The 21,895-nt window shown below is 37.0% G+C and overlaps 1 protein-coding gene across 1 annotated transcript in view; it reads left to right on the forward strand.

Annotated features, from left to right (window-relative positions):
• RNLS (renalase, FAD dependent amine oxidase) overlaps positions 1 to 21,895 on the forward strand; it is a 257,524-nt gene that overhangs the window by 232,411 nt on the left and 3,218 nt on the right. The gene's annotated exons all lie outside the window — the stretch shown is intronic.

Genomic DNA, 21,895 nt, shown 5'->3' on the forward strand with positions numbered 1-21,895 from the left:
ACTATTTCTCAAAGAGAGGTGCATACAGTTTTCATCTGTGTTATTTTCGAATTCTAGCATCTCAAGACTTATACCCCCTGATATTCTAGGGTTTCGTATGTGGGCAAGATAGGTTACATATCAAAATGCAGCTGTGTCTTTGGGGTTTTTCTAAATCAGTACTGTGGATATATAGAAACCACTGTAACCTCCCAAAGCTTTGCAATCTGTCAAATTAACCTTGTAAGTGTATTTTGCTACCACAGTTTTCATTTTTATTAAGTTCCACTTTGATTTTGACTGCTCCCAGGCAAGCTCTTTAGGGGAGAAAGAAAAATACCTGTATAGAACAGCTAGTTGAGCTGTTTCTCAGAGTTAGATAAACCAGCCAATCACTCTACTAGTTCAGGCTTAAAGCTCTTTATACTAAGTAAATGTTGACTTTTTTTGAAAAGTCTTTGCCTATTCCAACAGAAGTTTGTGAGTAGAGTATTCCTAGGAAAAGTCTTTTGATCTACATACTCAGTAGTGAAGTCATGTAGGGGACAGTGAAGCAAAAGTAGACAGGAAAGAATCAATGAGTTTTCCCTTTTTTTCCCCTGGGATTTCTGAGCCTATTGATTAACTGATGTATCAGCACAATTGGTTATCCAAGCTGTGAAGCCTTTAGAAAAAGTGGTGTTGTAGAAAATTGCAGCAGATTTTATATATTTTAAAGGGCTTTCCGAAATCAGAGGAAGTGGTAAACTACTTCCTAAAATATTGCATGTTTACCCATATCTTCTCAAGTTAAATTATACAAGGAACCTTTGGGAAAAATATTTACTTAAACATGTCATGGTCACTTTAGAAGACTTTACTTTTTCCTTTTAAAAGCCTTAAAAAATCTCAATAGCTAATGTCTTTAAAGAATACTTAACTCAATTTTAGCTTGGCTTCAAAAAGGAAACAGAGAAGTAATCTTATTAATACACTTTGAAGCTAGATATATTACACACAAAGTAACTTTGCAATTTATAAATATTCTTTTAAAGGAAATAATGGTTTATGAAGTTTCCTTTTATGCCCTTTTAATAAATAATTATTAATTAACTGAAAGATGAGTTTAAAATCTACTTATTTCTTAAAACTTGATGTGTTAATAAAAATAGGTTTGTCCTAACCACAAAATGACCAATTCAAAGTTGTGCAACATCAAAAAATTTAATAAGAAATCCTTGAACACAATGTACCTCCAAACCCTAGCAATGATTTTTATTATAATTTGGATGTTGAAATTATCCCACTACATTTACATCTCTGTTGTCATGAAGTCTACATTGGCTGCAAAACCTGAAAGGGAATAAGTTATCATTCAGACTTAGAAGTCTGCATTTTCCACTAGCCATATACTTCTCATAGTACCTTGAAGATCATTTTACATAACATAATATTCCATTTATGGTAGAGTTCTTACCTATATTGTGTTTCATATGTCTATAAACATCACCTTCAAAAAAGGAATAATTAATGAAAGGTCCAGAGATTTAATATAATTTAACTAATTTTTAGCTAATCTCCTCAAGAGAGCATTTCTTCAATGGTTTTAAAAGGTCCATCCTTAACCTTTGGAATTCCACATAAATATGTGTACCCCTCTTCCCTTGCCATCCCAGCACTCATGATCTACCTTCAATGAATTCATGTGTGTTTGTTATGAATACGGCCTAATACAGTGCTAAACTGAAGGGAAAGATGTTGTAGGACCAGGGATAAAAAAAAAAAAGAAGAGGAACAACTAACTGATTTTTAAGCTTCACTCGCTTTTGAGTAGGGGCACAGTGCTCTTGCTGGGGAAATCACACCATATTTTCTTCCAGCCTGGGTCCCACCTTATGTTTTCCTCCTCTCCCTGTCCTGCTCTACTCAAACCTTCTCCTGTTCTCCACACTCCACCCCTTCCTTCTCTTCTGTTTCTCTGAAAAACAAATGGTAGAGCCTTGCACACCCTCATATTACAAAAGTCTCATTTGAGGCTGGTGGCTGGTGCGAATTCCCCATTCTAGAGCCCTCATGCTTGACTCTTTCTCTCTATCCATGTTCTTTTTCCCCTTTTTCTCTTCTTTGATGGCCCTTACTACTGAATCCTGACACTTGGTGACTCTGGAGGGTGGGGAAGAAGAAGAGAGAAGGGGAAGAGCGACAACGAGCACGTATAGTGTGCCAGACCTGGGGCTGGGTGGTGATTCAAAGATGTGATCTCATTGAATAGCAAAAGTGGTCTTATAAATGACAATGAGAAACCACTATACACCTAGCATGGCCCAAATCCAGAACACTGACAACACCAAATGTTGGTGAGGATGTGGAACAACAGAAACTCATTCATTGCTGATGGGAATATACAATGGCACAGCCACTTTGGAAGGCAGTTTGGCAGTTTCTTACAAAACTAGACATTATCTTACTATGTGATTCAGCAGTCACACTTCTTGGTATTTACCCAAAAGAGCTGAAAATTTATGTCCACAAAATATCTGTACATGGATGTTTATAGCAGCTTTATTCATAATTGCCAAAACTTGTAAGCAACCAAAATATCTTTCAGTAGGTGAATGGATAAGTAAACAGTGGTACATCCAGACAGTGAACTGTTAATTCAACACTAATAAGAAATTAGCTATCAAGCCATAAAAAGACATGGAAGAAATTTAAATGCATCCTTACTAAGTAAAAGAAGCCAATCTGAAAAGGCTACATATTGTATGATCCTAACTGTATATGACATTCTAGAAAAGGCAAAACTATGGAGACAGTAAAAAGATCAGTGGTTGCTGGGGGTTACAGATGAGGAAGGAATGACTAGGCAGAGCAAAGAGGATTTTTAGGGCTGGGAAAATACCTGTGTGTTACTATAGTGGTAGACATATGTCATGATACATGTGCCCAAACCCACTAAGAGTGAACCCTAATAAAAACTATGGACTTGGGAAAACAAAGGTGTGTCAATGTAGACTCTTCATCAGTTGTAACAAATGTCCCACTCTGGTGGGGGATGTTGATAATGGAGGAGGTTGTACATGTGTGGGGCAGGGAGCCCTTTCTCTCATTTTTGCTGTGAACCTAAAAACAGCTCTAGAAAATATAAAATCATTATAAAAATAAAACTTATAAAGTCATATAAAAACTAAAAAAATCTATCTAGTGGTAAAAATAAATCCTAAATGCATTATTTTAAATGTATACATATATATATATATATATATATATATTTTAAAGTAGTCTTACGAGTTTTCTAGTTTTAACCTCCTATAGTGATGAGAACATGAACACTCAAAGAGATGAAATGACTTCCTTAAGAGCCCATGGCTAATAAAGACAAAAACAGCATCCTGCCTCTCCAGTCCTTCCCTTCTCTTCACTCATCCTCTGTTTCCTGTTGTTGCTCTAACAAATTACCAAAAACTTGGTAGCTTAAAACAACACACATTTATTATATTATTTTGTGGTTCTGGAGATCGGAGTCCAAAATGCATGTCACTAAGATAAAATCCAGGTGTGATCAGGGCTGTGTTCCTTTCTGGAGGCTCTGGAGAGAATCCATTTTTTGTTTGTTTGTTTGTTTGTTTGCCTTTTCCATCTTCTAGAAGCTGCTCACATTCCTTGGCCTGAGCCCCCTTCTTCCATCTCCAAAGATAGCAACTGGGATCAAATCCTTCCCGCATTTCACCACTCTTGGCCTTTTCTTCTACCTCACTCTGCCATTAAGGACCCTTGTGATTGCATTGGGCCCAACTGGATAATCCAGGCTAATCTTCTCACCTCAGTGCAGCTGATTAGTGATTTTAATTCCTTCTGCCAACTTAAATCTTACTTTCCATGTAACATAACATATTTACAGATTCCAAGGATTAAGATGTGGACATCTTTAGTAGGGGCGTTATTTCTACCTACCAATCCCCTCCTTTTCCCCAAATCCCTTGGTGGGTCCCTTTATGAGGTAGTATCTACCTCTTCCCCATAAAACCTCTGCAGAAAGCATCAGCTCTCTAAGGCTCAAGCCACTGTAAGGGAGTGTTGCCATCTGCAAGAGATCAGCATAGTATTTTATGTGGGGCAGTTTATAGTTTCTCTGGTGTTGCTCTTCCATGCCCAGCACCGTCTCTAAAGTCACATATCACAATGACACCAGTGGGGTAAAAAATGTTTGTTCATTTATTCTTTTAGTTGTTCATTTATTCATTTTGTTATTCATGTGTTCAATAAGGATTTAACGAATGCCGACAATATGCCTAGTACTCTACCCATGAAACCATAACACTAAGATTTGCTGAAGGCCTTATAAGACTCTAACTTGAGTTTTGTCTTGAGTAGTAAAATAATGGTGCATTATTGTGGCTGCCACTCCTAAATGAGGAAAGAGGCAGATGAGGAAAGAAGGCGTGTTTGTGAGACATGGGATCTGCTCCTGTGCCTCCCAGTTTGGATTTGAATAAGCACTTGAGTAGGTGGCTCAAACAAACTTAGCAAAGCAATGGCAGATTTTTTGTGGTTCTCAGTTCCTCCCTTTTGCAGCTATTTGCCCTCCATAATTTAAATGTTTACCCAGTTAATATAACTTGATGCTTAGTCTGTGATGTATCGAAGGTTTCTGCAACAGTTTTAACTAATTCTGTAATGTTTAAACCCTTTCAGTAGAAGAATAATAACTGAAAATGCCTTTCCATGTACCTTGACAGGGAACATTTAATCAGTTTGATAATACTAATACTCTGACCATTATTATTATTTTTTTTGCTGTGTTTTCCTCTATTTCAGTGTCTATGGTAATGCCTTTCTCACACTATAGTACTTTTCTGGTTTGCTTTCAGGTTTTGTCCTAATTTTCCTCAGCTTCTTCAGTTCCAGAAAATGTTAGTGGCCCTTTCCCCCACTTTATTTAGCACTCTCCATGGATTACTTTACTTTTTACAAATCCCCAAATATATTTGTAGATACCAAGGACATCAGGAGAGAGGGAGGAGGTTGTGAATGAATACATTGGTATCTTTGGCTAAATAAATGGAATTGGACTAGCCTATTAAGCTTGCACAGTACAATTAGAAATCAGTTATCTCCTATAGTTATATTTCTTCCCTTAGCCTTTTGCCCTCAAATCATACATACTCTCCTCCCTTTCCTTTTTTTTTATGACAAGGATCATGAACTCTTAAAGGATCTGATAAAAGCTATGAACATAAAGATTATCTTCATTAAAAAAATACATATACACATAAACACAAAAACTGCATACAATTATGAGGCTTTATCAGCAATCCTAAAGTTCTTCCATGAATCCGGTGTTAGGAACACCTGCTTATAACCTGAATAACTCAAGAGCCTCTCATGGCCCAGACTTGTCATACTATTGCAGTTAAAGAAACACAAGCCAGCAATCAAAAGGAATTTAAATTAATTCCAGTCTTTACTGGCATCACTTACAGAACTTTAAAGAATATCCAAAATGTATCATCCTCAACGATACTTTGGAAATCTCTCTTCTAATTCCCTGTATGTCTCACTTCTGAAAGCTCCCTCAAATCCTCTTTTTGCACCCTTAATTCCCACAGAAACTTTCGCTGACAATCAGCCATGCAGGTTCATCTCTTGTTTTCTCTTTCCTTTCTTCACCTTTCTATTCACGTTCTTCACTTTTGAATCTATTCTTTTTCTTCTTCTTCTTCTTGGACGAGGAACTCTTTGCTCTTTTCATTGCAAAGTCCCTATTTTTGCTTCTTCAGGTCATCCCCAATGGATTAGCTCACTTGACATAGTACTGCCAGGAGTTAGAAAGAGTAAGAGAAAAAAGAGCAAATGTTGCAATAACTTAAAGCCAGAATTTTCCTTACAGATCTGTGTTTGGTGGAGGGAAGTAGCTGTGCACACAGAACAGACCACCCATATGCTTACATTATTCTTTCATAAGATTAATTTCTGGTGGGTAATTATGTCTAACTTGAGCATTGAAGGGTCAAGTGGTCATTGATATTTTAATTTTTTCTTTTTCTTTTGTATGCATTTTCAATTATTTCCCTCATTTTCATCTTTTAGGTGAGATGAAACTGGAAGACAGTGACTGATTTCATAAATATATCAATCTTGTAAATACAAAGAATTCTTGTCCCCTTCAAAGTGTTCTGCCACTTTGACAAGCTACACCTTATTTCAACAAGATCGGGCATCTCTTTCAGAGCCTGACACATCCTCTTCCACATATCAGTTAGATCAGGTCTTTGAAATTTGAGGTTATATTTATTGTTTTAGAAACAACTAAAGTAATTTGTCCTTAACTCTTTTTAATAAATTGGAGGGTCAATCTTAACAATTTTTAAAATATTTTTGATGTAACTAAGGAAATGCAGCTGGTTTATATTTGTTTATGTGTTTTAATGTGTCCAGCAAGCTGATTCTAAAAGCCATTTTAAACCTAGCAACCCTCAAAGATATTGACCAGTGCATCATTATGAATATAAATATATAGCCTTCTAGGATAAGTACTTGTATAAGTACTTATTATTACTTTAATAATCAATTGTTAAAGTACATTAGGTGTGTTGTTCTGTATTACAGTTCATTTCCACAATAAAAATCAAGCTCTTTGGGTCTATTCCTATGACTTTTGTCCCAAATTTGTGCTTTATAATTCCTTTTTTTTTTTTTTTCTTAAGAGACAGGGTGTCACTATATAGCCAGCCTGGGCTCGAACTCCTGGGCTCAAGCGATTCTCCCACTTCAGCCTTCCAAGTACCTGGGACTACAGGTGTGCACTACCACTCCTGGCTAATTCCTAGATTTTTAACCACTTTGATACGGTGCTCACTGGCTGTGAAACCTTGCCCACAGCAGGCACTCATAGTCCGCACGATAGTTTGTGTTGTGCATTGACGACGAATCCGTTTTGCTCTTGTGTGATGAGGAAAGCTTTAAAGCACTGAAAGCTTGTTTTACTTTACAGGCAGCTTTACTTGTAATGTAAATCAGAATAGGTAACATATACCTATATGTTTTGATTATGTTATTTTTAAATGTTTACAATTTTATTTTGATAAATGAAAGATCAGAAAAGTCATATCATGGCTGTCGGCTAAAGTCGCTGTGCATGTTCATCTGTGGCTATCGACTATAGTCGACGCTGGTACCGAAGTGGTTAATGAGGTGATGTGATTATGATATTGAACTTTGGAGTCAGATAGACTCAAATTCAAACGTGGGCTCTATGTGTGCCTTGGCACAGGTTAGACCACAACTCTAAGCCTCTGGGTCCTCATCTATAAATGGTAACAATTAAGCCTAGCTTTAGTGTTGTGGTTAGGGTGAAATGAGAGAACACTGTAGAAAATATTTACTACAGACACTAGTACAAAGCAATTTCTCAATTAATATTACCAGATAGTTGTAGTAAGAGGAGGAGAAGGTAGGGAGGAGGGGGGATGACGGTGCCTTGATGGTCTGTCTTTGTTGGGAGCTCATTTCTGCATGTCCCTTGCTGTCTTTTCTTGATCACCTCTCTTCCTGCCCACATGTTGTCCCACTTTTTCTCTTTTCTTACTCACCTTCTACTCTTTTCAGTGTTTCTCTCTTTTCTCTTCTCTCTGCTTCATATATATAAATAGTTCTGGACGGGGCTGTCTCAGTAGGGACTGATTCAATGCCAGGGGCTGTGACACTTAGTCATACCCATGAGGGACTATTGAATAACATCAGAACAAGGTGAGATGAAAGTGGTAGATCCCTGTGACACAAGGAACTCTTGCCAGTTAGGTGGTTTCTTTTTTTCTTTTTTTTTTTAAAGCTGAAGGATTTTCCAACTTCTTGCCATTCATTTCTAAACTAACTTGCACATTTTCCAGTGTTTGGTAATTTAACACATTTGTGCCATGAGTCAACATTTCCTGAAGAAATTATGGTCACAAGAGCACACTTGCCTATGTACCATGAGTCTATAGTAACCTTTGGAGAGCCCAAACAGGCCCTTGGAGATAGGTGGACTATGGCATGACCTGATTCAGGACACCTAACAGGTGTCAGTCCTAAGCATTCCATTCAGTAATCACCTACCTCTTTGTCACTGGCGTGTAACTAACCCCTTGCTTCAGTTTATTATGAGGTTGTACACATGTGTGAGATCAGCGGCTGAGAAATTCTGATCATTGAATTATGATATACGGTCACAGTTTAATTGAAATTTATATGGGTGGATATTTCCCCTTTTCACAGAATTCCATGTTATATGAACTATTAAATGTTTTAACACATATAAGTTTAAATGAAGTCATTTTTTTCTCAAGTACTCTTAGAACTTAGCCTGTCATATAGTCAGTATCACACTTATTCAGAGCAACTAATTATTTTGAACAGCAATACTCTATAGAAAATTTTAAAAAGGAGTTCGTGTCTTTGGTCCTGGGCAAATTCTAAATATATTCATCTGCACTCAGTATTAATGCATAAAACTGGATGGTAGATGTTATTACATGGGCAGAGATTCCCCAAGAGAAATAGGCCCTACACTGTTCCATAAAGAGTAAATCTTCTTCGTCTATTTAGAGTAGACATCATTAGTATGCTGTAAAACTAACAAACAAAAAAGTTGACAAGAACTGTTTATACCCACATTAGAAATTAATAATATATACTCACCTTTTCATTCAACATATACTTGTTGAGCTCCTACTATATGCCAGACAGTGTACTAGGTTCCAAAGACTCAAAGACAGCTCCCTTCCTTAAGGAATTTCACATAGAATCAATCAGCAAGGGTGACCAGCAAGCAGATGGTCATGATATAGTGCTGTTTGCTATCCAAAAGGTAAGCACAATGTACTATGTTAGCAAAGAGCAGACTTGAGGAAAAAGTGGTAAGAAATAGCTTCCTAAAAGAAGAGACCTCACTTGAGCTAAATCCTGCAAGAAGGGGAAGACAGGCAAAGGGAGAGATGTTGGAGCAATGTTCCGAAAACACATGCACTTTCCCAGAGGCAAGGCACATTTAAGGAATGGCCTGTAGTTCAGCTTGGTGGAAAAATAGGATGCAACCAGAATATGGGACGATGAGGCTGGAGAGATAAGCTGACTCTGTGCTTCTGGTTTGTCGTGCTAAGATGTCTGGATAATGTCCGCTAGCTCAATTCCACTCAGTTATGGTGCTGTTAATAATATCCTCTGACTGGGACATTGTCATTACCACAATTAGAAGTATGTAAAGTAGAGGCTGTATGGGTTCTATTTCAGATTGCCTTATTCTTTCTTTTTCACTTGGTCTTTGCCATCATGTGTTGTAGCACTTCTGTATTCCATGATATAGTCCACATCAGCATTTTATTACACTGTATATATATATATATTTTTTCATTCTCTTTCTCACTCCTCTCTCTCTTTCAAAAATGCTATTTATTAATTCTTTACTCTGTAGCTCACAGGCTCTGTATATAACTCACTTCATCCTCCAACCACCCTGTGGAGTTTATATTCCTTCTCCATTGAATAGGTGAGAAAGTTTAGGATTAGAAAGCCCAGGTACCTTGTGTGAGGTTCAGCTGCCAGGAAATGGCAAAACTGGAGATAATCCAGGCACAAGCCTATTTAAAAACAAGTGCTTTTAAACACCTCGCTTTACTGTAGTAATTTTTTGAATTCTGGCTTTCTCCCAGTTATGACGCATTCTTATACCGTTCTACTTTTGCTGCTGTCAGCTAGAAGTAATGATAGTTAACATTTAAAATTCTGATTTTAGAAAACACTTTTATACTTGTTTTCATTTGATCCTCACAATTCTGACAGATCAGGAAGCAAATATGATCTTTGCTTTAAGTGAGGAAACTGATCTTCCTATTGAATGATTTTCCTAAAATGATGCATTTAGTAAGCAACAAAATAAAAATTTTAAAACGTAACTAGATTTAAAAGTCCGTATTTCATACCATATATAAAAATTTACTGAAAATGGATCATAGATCTAACATAAACTTTAAACTGTCAAACTTCTAGGTGAAAACATAGGACAAAATCTTTATGACCTTGGGTTTAGCAAGCATTTGACACAAAAAACACAAACCATAAAAGAAGAAATTGATAAATTGAACTTGATGAAAATAAAAAACAATGTCTTTGAAAGACAATATTAGGAAAAGCCACCATGTATTGAAATACTTAATATTTTTAAGATGGCAGCATTGCCCAGAGTGACCTACAGATTGATTATAATCTCCATCAAAATCCCAGTGACCTTTGCAGAAATGGAAAACTTGATCCTAAAATTCATATGGAACTGCAAGGGCCCCCCAAATAGCCAAAATAATCTTCAACAAAGTTGGTGGACTCACACATTCCAATTTTAAAACTTACTACAAAGCTATGATAATCAAGACAGTGTGCTACTTACATAAGAATAGACATGGATCCGTGGAATACAATTAAAAGTCCAAAAATAAACCCCTACCTACAGTCAATTGATTTCTGACAATGTTCCCAAGAACATTCAATAGGGAAAGAATAGTCTTTTCAATATTTGCCATTGGGACAACTGGATATTCACATACAAAAGAGTGAGGCCGGACCCTTATCTCACACTACATACAAAAATTTACCCCTTATGGATCAAAAACCTAACGATATAAGCTAAAATCATAAAACTCCTAGAAACATAGGGGTAAATCTTCATGACCTTGGATTTGGCAGTGTTTCTTAGATATGATACCAAAAACATAAGCAACAAAAGAAAAGATAATTTTAACTGCATCAAAATTTAATACTTTGATTCATCAAAGGGTTATCAAGAAAGTGAAAAAACAACCCATAAAACAAGAGAAAATACTTATGAATCACATATCTGATAAGAATCTATTATCTGGAATATATAAAGAACTCTTACAATTCAACAGTGAAAAAAAAACACAAAAAAATGAGCAAAGGGCTCAAATAGACATTTTGCCAAAGAAGAATTACAGATGGCCAATAAGCACATGAAAGGATGCCCGACATCATTATTCATTAGTAAAATGCAAATCAAAGCCACAATGAGATGCTATTTTACACCCATTAGGATGGCTATAATTTTTTAAAAATGGAGAATAACAAGTATTAGTTAGGATGTAGAGAAATGGAAGACTTGTACTTTGCTGGTGGGGATGTAAAATGGTGCAGCCACTGTGGAAGACAGTTTGGCGGTTTCTCAGCAAGTTAAACATAGAATTACAATACGACCCAGCCATTCCACCCCTAGGTATGTACTCAAAAGAATTTAAAACGTGTTCAAACAAAACTGTGTATACAAATGTTCATAGCTGCATGATTCAAAAAATCCAAAAGGTGGAAGTGACCCAAATGTCTATCAATTGATGAACGTGTAAACAAAATGCAGTGTATTCATACAATGGAATATCATTCAGCCATAAAAAGGGATGAAGTACTGGTATCTGCCATAACATGGATGAACCTTGAAAGCACTATGCTACTGTGAAAGGAGCCAGTCACAAAGGCCACATCTTGAATAATTCCATTCATATGAAATATCCAGTATAGGAAAATCCATAGAGACAGAAAGCAGATTAGTTTTTGCCAGTGGTTGTTACTAATGGTAAATTGTTTTATGTGTGTTTAACTACATACAGAAAAGAAGAGACATGGATGACAAGCACACAAAAAGATACTGAATATCAATGATCATTAAGGAAATGCAAATTAAAACTACAATGAGATGCCATGACATACCTACAAGAATGGCTCAAATAGAAAAACTGTGAAGATACTAAATGCTGGCAAGGATGTGAAACAACTGGAACTGTCACATGCCACTAGTGGGAATGCAAAATGGCATAGCCACTTTGAGAGTTAGTTTGGCAGTTTCTCATAAAATTGAACACACACCTACCATGTGACCCAGCAGCCCCACTCCTAGGGATTTACTCAAGAGAAATGGAGATGTGCATCCACATAAAAACCTATATGTAAATGATCATACCAGCTTTATAATTGCCCAAACCTGGAAATAACCCAAATATTCATCACCTAGTAAATGAATAAACAAATTATGGTACATCCATAAATGAAAAACTACTCAGTAATCAAAAGGAACAAACTAGTAATATCTGCAATAACATGAGTGAATCTTAGAAGCATTAGCTAAGTGAAAGAAGTCAGACTCAAAGTCTATTTATATGACTTACTGGAAAAGGTACAACTGTAGGGACAAAAAAAAATGGATCAGTGATTGTCAGGAGCTCTGATTGGGAGGAAGGGATTATGCGCAAACAGGCACAAGAGAAATTTGGGGGGTGATGGACATGTTCTCTATATTGTTTGTAGTGGCAGTTACATGACTATATGTAATGTCAAAATTTATAGAAAGTACATATAAAAATGAATTTACTATAGATAAATTATACTTCAATTAAGCTGACTTTAAAAACCGCTTTTTAAATCTTCCATTATTGTCTCATTTGTCCTTCTGAAAAACACAAGAGTTGACCTTCTTGTTTTCACAGTAGGAAGAGTAGAAGGAAGGTTGTTTCTAGACCCAAAGATCAAAATGGCTGCATTCTTTTTTTGCCATAATCCCAGAGCTCAAACATAATAAGGCTGTTGGGTCCATTCAACATGAATGGGAACCAGAAAGAAATGTCAATGGCCATGTTTATGGGTTGTCAAGAAGAGGGAGAAATAGGGAGTAGAAGAAGGGATGCAGAAGGATTGAATCGGTGAGAAATTAAGCAGCTGTCAACTTAAGCAGGGGAAGCTCTGATGAGGCCCAGTTGAGAAGAAGAAATGATTTTCAGCTGGACTCACCATTGAAAGCATTTTTGGCCCTCTTCATCCTAGAATCCCAACCAGTTGGATCCTTTGAGAGATTGTGGCAGAACATTTATATATAGATGAAAACAAAAGGATTCCAAATCTGTTAAATCTCCTTACAGAAGGGAACTGGTTTTTGTACCATCACACTTTTCATAGTGCTCAGCAACTCCTAGGAATAAAACAAATACTTGAAGAATGAATGAATGAACACAATAAAGTTTGCTGAAGGGCAGAACAATTTTCTCTTAAATTAAAAACTCTAAAGGGGAATGTAATATGACTATAGTTTTGTCCATTATTACTGCAATGGTACTAGAGAAAACCATATCTCATTCTTTATTGTGTGCTTGTTCTGAGCAAGTCCTCATCAAAATAGTCTGCTCCAGTGTTTCTAGGACTTTAAAAGACAGAATATATCCAAACAGAGTCAATGCAGACCTTAGCAATTGAATATACAATTTCAGCAAAGTATGTCCTTTGCCGTGTGAGCCCACTAAAGCTGCTATACGGATCATATAATTGATTTGTGGCACGTTCTGCCTGCATCTACCCAATGGTTTATTAAAATAGAATAGACAAATACCAATAAAGTGAAAAGTTCCACTGAGAATTGACCAAACCACTTCACTTTCTTCACAGCTAGAGTATTCCAACCAATAGAAATTTTACAGCAGCTCTCTGTAATACCAGATACAGAGCTCTGTAGTCAGGAGTCCACAATACAGACAAGCCTTTCCCTAAAGCACAACAAAGAAATGGGTTTATGAAATTATCATTAAATATAATAGAACACTGGAGAGATGGAACAGAGGAAAGATGAAATGATGAACATAACACATAAAAACCAATTAAAAATGTACCATCTCTGCAAGAAAGCACCCATGCGTTGAAAAAGCTCTTTATGAATATTAGGTACTGTAGCATATGATGACATAAGGCAAAGAGCCTCAAAAATCAGTGGCCAAAAGAGGTATAATTATCAAGGAAATACACCTAAAAATAGATTAAATTGCATAATCAGTGCCCAATTTATCATTATTATCCCAGTTCTGAGTATCAGTTATCTTCAGTAATAAGCAATGCATGGTTAAGAAAAAATATTTATCATCACTTTTCTTAATAATATAGCAAATATATTGCATGTGCATATGATTTCTTCTTTGCTGCAAAAATCTTAGCATAGTCAGCTGTTTTAAGAAAGCAAGTTTTAAAAGACATAAATTGGCTAGGTCACCCAGAAAAGGTGGAGTTTTTCTCTCACACACCTATAGCTTTCAAGAATGTATTTACTATCTCCCACAAAAAAAAAAAAAAATTTTAAGGGTATTTGGACTTTATGTCAGTGAATGTTCACTGCAGCTTAGCCATGCACTGTGGCAATTATATGGGCTATGTCACTATGCTCTCCATCTTTTGAAATTAAGGCAAATATGTATATATCCCATCACACACACAAATACATTCATACATACATGCTTGTCTAGTTATATTTTACACACTTTTCAAGGTATTATATAAGATGGCATTTTATTAAATGAGGGTGGATTAGCTGGATAGGAAACCATCTTCACATTCTGTTTGAAATTCAGGTTGATACAGATGTTCCTGGTGCCTTTGCCTAGTGTCTACAAAAAGTGAGCCAGAAGCAACAGAATTCAGCTTTCTAAGGGTGATGGTATAGTGTCAGGGAAAGGATGATGGATACCAGAATAGTTTTTGCCCTGGGCAGTTCCATTGCTCAAGAACTGGGTTAGAATGGTAGGGTGTCCGTGTGACAAAAGAGAAGGAAGTTCATGATATCGTTATTTGGGGGCAGGGGTGGGAAGAAAGCAAAATTTAGAGACTGAGAAACCAAAGTAAATAATTTTCATAGAGAAAAAAAATCTACCACATTTAGATACTATTTAAAGGCTGAGAATTTAAAACTTTCAAAAGTTCGAGTAAGTTTTTTGTTAGCCTATGTGCGTACATTCTTTGCACATTTATTCAACACCAGTCACTTACACAGCCCCCATATCTGGTTATTTCTGAGGACTCAAAGGGCTTTTTAACATCAAACATCTTTTACCAAATTGCATTTCAGTAAGTTATGGCTACTGGAATCAGCAACATTTCATGGAATGTTCATCAGACTCCAGAGGGATTTTTTAAAAACAAGAGAATATTAGGGATAAATATACCCCTAGTAGAAGAAGGAGCATTACATATTGGATTTGGCCAATAGAAAATATTGTGTATGTTAAAAAAACAAAAACAAAACTCAGTCTTCATCATTCATTATCCCAGATCTTCCTTTCCTATATCTCGGAAACTTACTTAGTGGCTGATAATATTGTTCACTGTTGACACAACACTGTTCACTGATGTATCATCTTTTTTAGAGTGTCTAGACTGGCTCCCCATCTACAAATATGTAAACAGAGATTTCCATTAACATCAGAATAAGTTTTTATCTCTCCTTCATTTATTTACCCTTCTCACTATTTTTGTAAACAGGAATGAGACAGTCCCTATAATCAATGCCTTGGGAATATGGTAAGCATAGGGAGATATATACAGAAAATCCATATATATGAACCACATTTATCCTCTAGGCCACATGCAATTTGAAGGTGTATATATTTATTCCAGATTTGAGTCTTTTTTTCCCATTCCCTACTTTTCTCCAAACATTTGATAGTGACTACCTGAATATTTAGCCACAGGTGAACAAACAAGGAATGTGTTACTCCGGATTCTAGTTCTATCTAGATAAACATTTGTATAAAGGAGAAGTTGTGCAAGTTTCTGGGAAATGAGTTTTACGCAAGATTTCATTCCATTTTTAAAAACTACTCATCCTCTCGCCAAGCGCAATCTCAGGTTGTCCAGTGTTACTGGAGATTACTGATGGTTTTTCACAGCTCACCTTAGCTCCCCACTGACCTCTATACCTCCTCTTTCTGGAAAACATTCTTCAGGCTGATAGAGACTGTGTGCTCTGAGCCACATCAAGCCTCACCCAGAACAGTGGGTCCAGGCATTTTTATTTCATGGCCCGGCAAAATCCCTCCAAATATTTTGAGATCTAATATAATGTTATCTTTTTTATTCTGCAGCTAAAAATTTAAAAAGCAAAAGTCTAGCTATGAGAACTTAAGGAAAAGAATAACCAAAAAAATATAGATATAACCTTATAACAGATTTATAAATATTACAAATATAGTAATACACTTAGCTCTATGAAAAAGCTCATAATTCTGCTTATTTTTTTTCATCTTGCCATGGATTGCCTTTTGGGAACCACTATCTTTGTACTTTGCATAGAGGCTATAAAAGAATAAGTTAACCAAATATTCAATTTCTGCTGTTTATGTACCATGGCATGGGTTCAGGTTTACACTGGCAGTGGAGTAGAGGAAGGCAAAGAAGTGAGAAATGTATGAGTCAGCTCTATACCGTTTCAGCCTTTATAGCTATTCATTATTGCCAGTGTGGTCAATACCTCACACACACAGTGGACAGGGAAAATGCCAAGGCAGGATTATTGCTCAGAGTCTGCCCTCAATCAAGTCAGTATGCAGCTAGGAAACAATAAGATTTCCCTGAATTCAGGGACAATGTAAGTGAAGAGTCAACCTCAGACATTGGAATGGATGAAGATCAAAAAAAAAAACGATGCAGTGTATCAAAATCACAAGTGACAGCTTAGACATCTCCATCTGCTGTCAAGATTCATACATACCCAATGCTTATTAAGGTGACCCAGAGGAATGTAATCTAACATAAGAAAGCAGTAAAATTATCTACAGGTTTTTCACAACACCTGGGTTTTTTTCTGTGAGTTATCTCATGTGCAATTGAGGGAACTAGGAGATCAGTATCAGAAGAATTATTTGGTTTCATATATGTTTATGTTTTGAAGTAATGGGGACAAGTTTTCTCACGAACAAAGATAAAGCCTTACCAAATATGAAGAGCTTAGGGAAAAAAAACTGAAGAGGTGCCTTCCTTTAGTGCAAATAGTGGCTTTTACAGTGGCCTGAAGAACTGCCAGGCTTTCCACCATGTTAAGCTCATCAGCAAAGGTGCAAGTACAGAAGATGAAACCACAAGAATATTTCCTCTACATGAAAATGACAGATGGGTGAAAAAAGACTGCATCCTAGATAATGTTTTTAATTTAGATCAAAATAGTCTCTTTGAGAAGCAACTTCCCTCCAGGACCTACATCTCAAAGGAGAAACAGCGTTTAGGCTGCAAAGAATGGACCACTGTAGCTAGATGCTGAAGCTGGAAGAATGTTAACATTGTTATTCACTTTACTATGATATATATATATTAGTGCTTTGTTCAAAGTTCCATAGATTTTGAGTAATCTGCCCTGACTTTGTTTTTTTCCACAAGCCCTGATATTTTTAGTGTGCAATTTTGTGGAACTACAGTTGTGGCTGAAACACTTGTATTTTATTTTCACAAGGCAGTCAAAGGCCCCATGTGACCTATGGAAGGGCAATGGTCTGGGTGGGGGGTGGGGGTAGAAAGTTATTAGAAGATTATTAGAAGAAGCTATAATTGGGCTTCCAGCATCATCTAGAGGAAATGCCTCCTGATGTGATCCTGTTTCTTGGCACTGAAATGTCTCTGGTTTGGAGAAAACCAATGCATCAGGCTATCGTAGCTTAATGGGAAAAGGGAGGGGGGATAGTAAAGACTATTTTATTCCTTTTTTTCTAATTACATGTTGGCTCTGTAACCTTCTAATTCAGGGTTGGTATATAGGATTCCTCTTGAGTGCCAACTCCAATTGACTGGTAGTGGCTGCCTGCAGCACTGAGGCAGAAGGATGCTGAGGCCAGTGCTGGGCTCTGTGGAAAAGAATGCCACAGTTGATTAGTGATGTCTGTCAGGAGTTGCCACACGGGTGTCACCCCCATAATCTATGGCACAGTTGGGGAAATTTGCCTACCAAGATGAATGCTCTTGGAAGACAATAAGACTTGGTTCTGGAATCGGTACATTTACCCTTGTAAATGAACAAATTGATTCTTTAGTGGCCAGGTCCATCTCTGTCAGTTTCACCTGAGAATACTCATTTGGGTGAATGGAAAAAATGGAGGGTTTAAACCAGCAGTGCTGAAGACATTAAAAGTCCTTACATCAACACCACTGCTTACCTGGAGAAAACGCTGCTTAAAGCGTCCTGCCACTCATTCCTTATCCCTTCACTTGTTATGCATTTACTATGAGGTGTTCACCATGTCTCTCCCCTGACCCTATTTAACACTTGCCATATTTCAGCAATTGTGAGATGCCATCGAGTTGGTATGCACCAAGAGACAGTCAAGATGTAGTTTTCACGCATGTGAACTTGGTTATTTCTGGTGGTCTCAGAGTGGGCAGATGCAACCCCTTGACATTTAAATGAATAAATTATTTAAGAACCATTTGAGGAAAGAATTATGAGGTCTGAAAACCTGTCTTTCCTATTGAAGAGAAAAATGCATCATCCAAACTTATAAAACAAATGTCAGCAGCTCAGAAGAAAACCCCAGAAAGAAAAATGCAATGGAGTACCCTTGTAAGAAATGCCACATTGCCAGTGTTCTAGGCAGCACAGGGGACAGATTGTGTGGAGCACAGACATCAGATATTAATAACTCTGAGTTAAAGAGTGGTTCAGAGAAGTCCAACCCTGTGAAGAAATTTTTAGAAGGGCTTCACCAATGTATTTCCCTTTTATTTCCTTTTTATGTTTGCAAAAGATATATATAGATAAGTCTAAAAGAACTTTTCTAGTACATATTAAATGTAAAATAAAGTTTTATGTCATGTTGACACCATGTTTTTCTTTCTCACTAGCACATAAAATACTGGCGCCTTTTATGGTACCAAGATTCCATGAAATGTGGTATTAATATAATTTGCAACCATAACGTAAGTGAGGAAATGCAACAGCAAGAACTTGATGATTCGTAGGTTGTCCAGGTTCCCTGCTCAAGTTAATTGCACATCTAGGATTAAAATTTGTAAAATCTTAATTCTTGCCTAACCCACTTGAATCACCTAGTGTCATGTTTCAGAAGGATTGGTTTTAAGTAACCAGATTGTGGGCTGGATGGCCAACTAGCACAGGACAGCCTAAAATATTAATACAGCCACTCTGCAGGCCAAACCATTGAGACTGTCCTCTGTGGGTAAATGTCTCTTAGTTCAAGGACATGCCTTAGCTTCAGGATAGGTATGGGAAGAAAAAATGGACATTATTTCAGTGTATTTATTTATTTATGTTTTGCTAATTATCACCTGTCATTTTGTGGAAATAGCCCACTTGTCTGCCTCCCTCCTTCTTTTCATCTTTAATTTCATTCTCACACCAAAGGGACTTTTTGTGTGAATTTTTACAACTAATAATCATAATACAAAGAAATGACTAGGCTGAACTATATAAAAATTGACAATACTTTACCATTTTGAATTAGCAAGTTTGTGTGGTTCAACTTAATATATGACATGAGACATTCACTTAAAGTAGTTCACAGAGGCAAGAGAACAGCCCTCGTTCATCATTACTGAGAGAGATTCATTTGATCAACTGTATACAATATTGTCTCTCTTTAACTCGATAAATATCTACTGCACACTTGAATGTGGACCAGGCACTGTTCTCAGCCGTGGATACAAAGATCAGTGAATCACAGTCCCTACTCTTAGGAGCATACAGTCTAGCAAGGGATACAGGTATGGATATCATTACAGTGCAAAATAGCCAGTAACATAGTAGACATAAATAACATGCTGAATGACACCCTGCCTGGCAGAGCAAGCAGACCTCAGAGCAGGTGACATTTGTACTGCGTCTTGAAGGATAAGCAATTTACTTGTCAGAAGAGAGTTGGAATGATGTAACATCACCCAGCATAATGGCTTGTTCAGAGCCTCAGAAGCACAACAAAGAAAGGTGTGTTTGAAGACCCTGAGTTTGAAGGTAGATAGGACATGTGACAAAGGTGAGGAAGGTGGCAGCAGATGAGATTTGGATGAAGGTAAGATCCTGGTTAGGAAGGACTCTCCATGTGGGGCTTAGGAGTTATGTTTTATTCTGCAGGTGGAAAAAAAAAATCACAAAACACATTCACAGAGGTTTAAATTGCTTAGAAATAAAACAACTTTTTCTGCTTTGATTTGTATGTCCAGTTGAGTCATCACCTGGGTTAATAGAAACACTGTAGAGCTACTCTAGAGCAGGCAGGAGTTCTCTCTGACCAGCTCTTGCACACATGTTAGGCAAAGCAACCTGGATTTCCAAGGGGTTATTTCAGCCCTGACATCTTTCTTAAACACAGTCATTGAGCTGTGGTTCCTCACTGTGGCTGGAAGTGTAGCCAAAGGCTGCATTATTGTGAGATTGTGGCTTTGACAATTATGTGCTTCTCCACTGCAGGGCTCTTTACTTCACATGGGTAAAGGAGCTCGCCAACACACGCTCCATGTTTTCATATTTTCCTCATTGGGTAATTGCAAAATGGGCGATTCCACCTAAATGCAGTGAGATTGATTTCATCCAAACTGCCGACTGGCTAATCAGTGGCCCAGTTTTCCAGCCATGTGATCTGGCATCTGGCGTTTACCACTCATCAAATTAAATTACACAGCAACGATAAATTACCAGCTCATGACTGGGCAGAACTTTTTTTCTTAAGCTCCTTCGTGGTTAATACTTGTATAATGTTTAATAGTGCCACAGTTTATCTGTATAAGGATGCCAACTCAAATGTATCAAAACTTTACCACAAATGGAGATTTATGTATGTATGCATGAGTGCAAATTATACAGAGATAGACACACATATGTGTGTGTATATGTGAATATGTGTGAATGAATTATCCCATTTATGTGAATTTTGCAGATGCCTAAAACTAAGCAACTATCAAACATTTTTGTTTTGTTTTTAAAAATTATGCATAGACAGACACACATGTATGTGTGTGTATATATATATATATATATATATGAATATATATGAATGGATTATTCCATTTATGTGAATTTTCCAAGTGCCTAAATCTAAGTGACTAATCAAACATTTTTGTTTTGTTTTACTTAAATTGAGTCTTTATGGAAATATTTCTAAAAGTGTTGGAAGTTTGAGTTCTGGAGTCAGCCTGCTCTGTTCAAATCCCTGTTGCTTCATCGACTAGCTTTCTGTCTTTAGGCAGGTAACAATCTTTCTGAGCCTCGACTTTCTCATCTATAAAATGAGAATAACAGTAACCACCTCCTAGAGTTGCTGTGTGAATTAAATAGGATGTTCATGTGCAGGGGTCCTCAAATTTTTTAAACAGGGGCTAGTTCACTGTCCCGCAGACCATTGGAGGGCCAGACTATAGTTTAAAAAAAAGTATGAACAAATTCCTATGCACATGGCACATATCTTATTTTGAAGTAAAAAAAAAAAAAAAAAAAAAAAAAACGGGCAAAAACACCAGCATGTGGCCTGCAGGCCATAGTTTGAGGACGCCTGATGTAAAGCATTTGCTATGCTGTGAACATTGAAGAAATGCTAGCAGTGAATATTTTATGCACATTAGAATTGCTTCTTCAAAACTGGGGCTATCATTGCAAGCATTAATGATTGCAGGACTCATAGCTGATGCCTTCAGGGCCTATTAACAGACAGAAAGTTATTTGCTTTCACCCCCATCCACCCACCCAATTAAATGGCCCTGGACTCCCAGCCTTCTTCCCAGTCATGTCTGGTTTTTGAGATTTTATATAGCATCCATTGCTTTTAGACTGTCTGCTGTCACATTCTGAAATCACTAATATCTAGGAACCTAGAGGTTTTCTTCTTCCCTTGTTGTTTTACTGACAAATCAAATAATCCAGCTTGTTAAAATTCTATCTAAAGTATGGGTTCAAAAGCCCTGATTGAACATCCAAGCCTGTACTTCAGTGACTGCACTATGTGTTGTCTATTTCAGCCACTCAAAGATCTTATCTGCTGGTTTCAAGATTATCAGCTATGTCTATGACAGATGATGTTGCTGTAAAGTGGCCTCCAGAAAAGTGAGAGGATACTCAACATTCCATGCTTGAATCTGAGTAACACAGGTCTCTAGAGGT

This window comes from Microcebus murinus, chromosome 14 (assembly GCF_040939455.1).
Source record: "Microcebus murinus isolate Inina chromosome 14, M.murinus_Inina_mat1.0, whole genome shotgun sequence".
Taxonomy (NCBI): Eukaryota; Metazoa; Chordata; class Mammalia; order Primates; family Cheirogaleidae; genus Microcebus; species Microcebus murinus.